This window comes from Chiloscyllium punctatum, chromosome 13 (assembly GCF_047496795.1).
Source record: "Chiloscyllium punctatum isolate Juve2018m chromosome 13, sChiPun1.3, whole genome shotgun sequence".
NCBI classification, from domain to species: Eukaryota; Metazoa; Chordata; class Chondrichthyes; order Orectolobiformes; family Hemiscylliidae; genus Chiloscyllium; species Chiloscyllium punctatum.
In genome coordinates this window covers 39,663,223-39,668,807 of record NC_092751.1, presented here as the reverse complement: position 1 = coordinate 39,668,807, position 5,585 = coordinate 39,663,223, and the positions used below count along the sequence as shown (strand labels likewise).

Sequence of the window (5,585 nt, the reverse complement as noted above, 5' to 3'; positions counted from 1 at the left end):
AATGTGCAAACAGGCCCTTCGGCCCAGCAACTCCACACCGACCCGCCCGAGCCCAAATGCATTCCTCTCCTTTAACCCCATCAATTTCACACGGCCATTTCAACTAACCGGTACATTTTTGGGCCGTGGGACAAAACCAGAGCAAGCGCACGCAGCCACGGGGAGAACGTGCAAACTCCACACATTAATTCCTTGAGGCGGGAATTGACCCTGATTCAGTGGCATGGTGAAACAGCAGCGCTCACGATGGCGTCAGCGTGAGATGGGACTTATTTGCCGCCTTTAATTGGGAAATATCTCTGTCATTGTGAGCATCTGGAAAGACCAGTTACATCGCCAGAAAAAGAAATGAATATGTCATTAAACTTTGTTTGTTTCATGTCCAAGAATACTCAGACCAATCGCTCCCTTGATTACCTCTGCTGGTCATGTTCGCAAAGAGATCTAGCAAATTGCCAAGTGTGATTTTCCTTTCAATGAATAATTTTGACTTAATTTGGCTGCAAATGTCTTTTCCAAACTTTGTGCTTTTCTTCTTTTACATTGGTGTCTCTCACCTTACTAATGACAGCAAAGGGATGAAAGGAGATGGAAGCATTTCACTCAAGTCAGCGGCAGCTTTCAATGAGATCACGGCTGATTTGGTCAGTGCTCAGGGCGCGGCGCTGTCTGTAGTCATGGCCGAGTGGTTAAGGCGTTGGATTAATAATCTGTTGGGGTTTCCCCACGTAGGTTCGAATCCTGCTGACACCGTTCTGAATGCTTTCCTGCTGGAACAATTCAAAGTTCAGAAGGCCTGCTTCACAAACCGGGCCTGGAATTTGTTTAGACTCGAGAAACTCGAGTTCTTCATCAGAAATGCTCCACGTTGAAAACATTATCGCTTTCTCTTTCCAGATACACTGCTCGACACATCGGGTTTCTGCAGTTGTTATTGAACGCCCTGAGCAGAAGTGCTGCTTTTCATTAGATTCCTCTCATCCCTTGTCCTCTGTTCTCTGACTCTGGTCATTGGCAACACTTCCTCCTGCTAGTCAGAGTGCTCATTCCCCACCGCTCCCTCTCCCATCATTACAAATAACCGCAGGAAATTGCCACTTAACCATCTTTGTTCCAAAGTGAAACTCACCAGCCTAGGAACTCTCTCCACCAAACGGGACTTCTCATCCCTGGACATGGTGCAAGCCAGAGGATTGTGAAGAGATACTGTGAAAATATTGTCAGTTGGCAGTTGGAAAAATGTTTACGAAGCAAACCATATAATTTAGGCTCCAGCTTTGGAAATCTTGAGAAACCCTTTGGGAAATGGAATCAGAGGAGATTGAAGAAGTGTGAACTGTCAGTTCGAGTAGAGGAAGGGACATTGACTCTGATGTTCTCGGCACAGGAACTCATCTGAGACATTGAAAGAATTCTCGCTCCCGTACGTGAGGAATACAAACTTCATCTGGACTGTGGGACAATGAAAAACTCTGGAACACTCAAGACAATATCCAAATATTGACAGGGATCACTACAGTACGAGTACAATAGATGGGTCAGTTTTTGTCCAGTGTGTGCGGGAGGGCTTCCTGACACAGTATGTAGACATGCCTTCAAGGGAAGAAGCCACTTTGGATTTAGTACTGGGTAACGAGCCTGGCCAGGTTTTAGATTTGGAAGTAGGTGAGCACTGTGGAGACAGCGATCACAATTCTCTCAGGTTTACTTTCCTGATGGAAAGGGATAGGTGTACTCCACGGAGCAAGAGTTTCAGCTGGTGGAAGGGAAATCACGATGCAATGAGGAAAGATTTAGGAAGTGCAGAGTGGGGTAGGAAACTGTAGGGGGTGAGCACATTAAAAATGTGGAGCGTATTCAAGGAAAAGCTCCTGTGTGTCCTAGATAAGTATGTGCCTGTCAGGCAGGGAGGAAGATATAGAACGCGTGAGCCGTCGTTTACTAAGGAAGTGGAATCCCTGGTCAATTAGAATAAGAAATCTTATGTTAGGACAAAACGTGAAAACTCAGTTAGAGCGCTCGAGGGTTCCAACGATATCAGGAAAGACCTAAAAAGAGAGCTGAGAACAGCCAGGAGGAGACATGAGAAGCTGATGGAAGAGAGGATCAGGGTTAACGCTAAGGCTTTCCATAGGTATGTCAGGAATAAAAAAATGACGAGAGTTAAATTTGGGACAATCAAGGATAATAGTGGGAAGTCGTGTGTGGAGTCAGTGGAGGTGGAGGAAGCACTAAATAAATATTTTTCGACAGAGTTTGCTATAGATAATGAAAATGTTGGCGAGGAAGTTACAGAGATACTTGCGTCTCGACTAGAAGAGATTGAGGTTCACAAGGAAGAGATATTAGAATTACTGCAGAGTGTGAAAATAGATAAGTCAGCTGGGCCGGATGGGATCTATCTGATGTTGTTTAGCAAATGCACTGCAGGATGGTACAAATCAAGCTGATGCTAACAATGGCTCGTTTTGAGCCGCTAATTTGCAGTGAAGTGGCGGCGCCAATAAAATGTGTCACGCAGCTCGTCTAATTCCACATCCTGAGCTCGAAATGACCAGATGTCTCTCGCTGAGTTTCGGCAGGGTCTTGCTTAGACGACATCATTACAAGTTTTCACTGGAGTAGATCATGAAATCGCGTCGGGACTGTGAATAAAACGATGGAAACTTCCAGCAGAGAAGGAGGCGACCCTGAAGCAGGCAGCTGAGGACAAATGTCTCTCCTTTGCCAGTGAAAGGCACTGCTTCACAAATTGGAAACTTCGAAGTGAAGCAGTGTTGGTGATTATCTTCGCTGCTTGTTCACCTTTTAAATTCTGATTCCGTGAAAGTCCATGGCATTACGTATCGTCATTCTGCCGTTGCTCAGGGTGTCGATTGGGCCAGTGGCGTAATGGATAACGTGTCTGACTTCAGATCCGAAGATTGTAGGTTCGAGTCCTTCCTGGCTCGAGGGGAATGTCTCACTTTAACCGTGCCCCACGTTGACGCTCCTCTGTGAAGTCCTGCCGGGTCGTCGCTTCTGTGCTTCCGCATTTAAAACTTGCGTTTGTCCTATTGTCCATTTCAAATTCCAGCTCACCACAACGGAGACCTCTGTCGGTTTGGGGGTATCTTTCTGTGTGTCTCCCTTTGTGGGTGAAATGAGCATGAGTTCCTCAAAAGAGTTACGAGTCGTTGTGGAAGTGTCATACATCTGCCCCATTATTGTGCCATTTATGAACACAGGATAAAGTCATTGACATTTGCCCTGGGAACATTCGAACACACGAGACTTTGGGCCAAAGTTGGAAACTGCGACTGGAATAGATGGCTCTCTGATTCGCCGCAATGCACACAGGCGGAATGGCCTTTTCCCACTTTGTGAATCTACGAAGACAAGTTGAAAATAATCTGCAATGAAAATGTTCATAAAGGGTGTTTTATTTACACTAAATACGATAGTATCTATCGCCTTGTCTTGTTATTTACTTGTGAAGATTCGATACTCTCAGCACCGTGGCCCGGATCGTATTCCCGCTCATGGAATGGTTGTATTGTTCAGCTAACATGTCGGTGTCCCAGTCCTTCTGCCGATTTCCCGATGCGAGCAGGTCATTGGTTTTGTCCAAAACATTATGAATGTTAACATAATACAAATAGCTGCAGTTGCTGGAAATCTGAGCCAAAAACGAAAATTGTTTGCGGAACGCAGAAAGACTGGCAACAGAAACATCGCCTTTCCTGCTCCTCGGATGCTGCTGTGCTTTTCCAGCATTTTCTGATCTAAAATCGGGTTTCCAGCATCTGCAGTCCTCACTTTTGCCAAGTTCCTTCAGTGTCGCTGGTTCCCAATTCAAGAACTCCATCTCTAGCGGTTTCATGTCTCTACCTCCATGCTGTGGATTTGAAGAGTGAAGAAAAGTAACTCACCCCCTCCATCTCTGGGGTAATTAGGGGCTGAAAGTGAATCGTATCACATTGAAGTATATCTACAAGCGACTTAATCTCTGTCTTTTATTGGGAACCATCTCTTTCATTGTAACCATCAGGAAAGACCATTTCGTTCGCTAAAAAAAGAAATGAATATGTCATTAAACTTTGTTAGTTTCATGTCCAAGAATACTCAGATCAATCGCTCCCTTGATTACCTCTACTGGTCATGTTCGCAAAGAGATCGAGCAAATTGCCAAGTGTGATTTTCCTTTCAAGAAATAATTTTGACTCAATTTGGCTGCAAATATCTTTTCCTAACTTTGTGCTTTTCTTCTTTTACATTGGTGTCTCGCACCTTACAAATGACAGCAAAGGTATGAATGGAGATGGAAACATTTAACTCAAGTCAGCAGCAGCTTTCAATGAGATCACAGCTGATTTGGTCAGTGCTCAGAACGCGGTGCTGTCTGTAGTCATGGCCGAGTGGTTAAGGCGATGGATTCGAAATCCATTGGGGTTTCCCCACGTCGGTTCGAACCCTGCTGACGACGTTATGAATGCTTTCCTGCTGGAACAATTCAAAGTTCAGAAAGCCTGTTTTGCAAACCAGGCCTGTAATTTGATTACACTTGGAAAACTCGAGTTCTTCATCAGAAATGCTCCACATTTAAAACATTATCTCTGTTTCTCTTTCCAGATACACTGCTCGACACATCGGGTTTCTGCAGTTGTTATTGAACGCCCTGAGCAGAAGTGCTGCTTTTCATTACATTCCTCTCATCCCTTGTCCTCTGTTCTCTGACTCTGGTCATTGGCAACACTTCCTCCTGCTAGTCAGAGTGGTCATTCCCCACCGCTCCCTCTCCCATCATTACAAATAACCGCAGGAAATTGCCACTTAACCATCTTTGTTCCAAAGTGAAACTCACCAGCCTAGGAACTCTCTCCACCAAACGATTGTGAAGAGATACTGTGAAAATATTGTCAGTTGGCAGTTGGAAAAATGTTTACGAAGCAAACCATATAATTTAGGCTCCAGCTTTGGAAATCTTGAGAAACTCTTTGGGAAATGGAATCAGAGGAGATTGAAGAAGTGTGAACTGTCAGTCCGAGTAGAGGAAGGGACATTGACTCTGATGTTCTCGGCACAGGAACTGATCTGAGACATTGAAAGAATTCTCGCTCCCGTACGTGAGGAATACAAACTTCATCTGGACTGTGGGACAATGAAAAACTCTGGAACACTCAAGACAATATCCAAATATTGACTGAGATCACTACAGTACGAGTACAATAGATGGGTCAGTTTTTGTCCAGTGTGTGCGGGAGGTCTTCATAACAGTATGTAGACATGCCTTCAAGGGAAGAAGCCACTTTGGATTTAGTACTGGGTAACGAGCCTGGCCAGGTTTTAGATTTGGAAGTAGGTGAGCACAGTGGAGACAGCGATCACAATTCTCTCAGGTTTACTTTCCTGATGGAAAGGGACAGGTGTACTCCACGGAGCAAGAGTTTCAGCTGGTGGAAGATGCAATGAGGAAAGATTTAGGAAGTGCAGAGTGGGGTAGGAAACTGTAAGGGGTGAGCACATTAAAAATGTGGAGCGTATTCAAGGAAAAGCTCCTGCGTGTCCTAGATTTGTATGTGCCTGTCAGGCAGGAAGGAAGATAT

The 5,585-nt window shown here is 44.9% G+C and overlaps 1 non-coding gene across 1 annotated transcript; it reads left to right on the top strand.

The window, feature by feature from the left end:
• The first annotated feature begins 4,383 nt into the window (after positions 1 to 4,383).
• On the top strand, positions 4,384 to 4,465 carry trnas-cga (transfer RNA serine (anticodon CGA)). Its single transcript has one exon. It is a non-coding gene; the product is annotated as a tRNA-Ser (tRNA).
• The last annotated feature ends 1,120 nt before the right edge of the window (positions 4,466 to 5,585 follow it).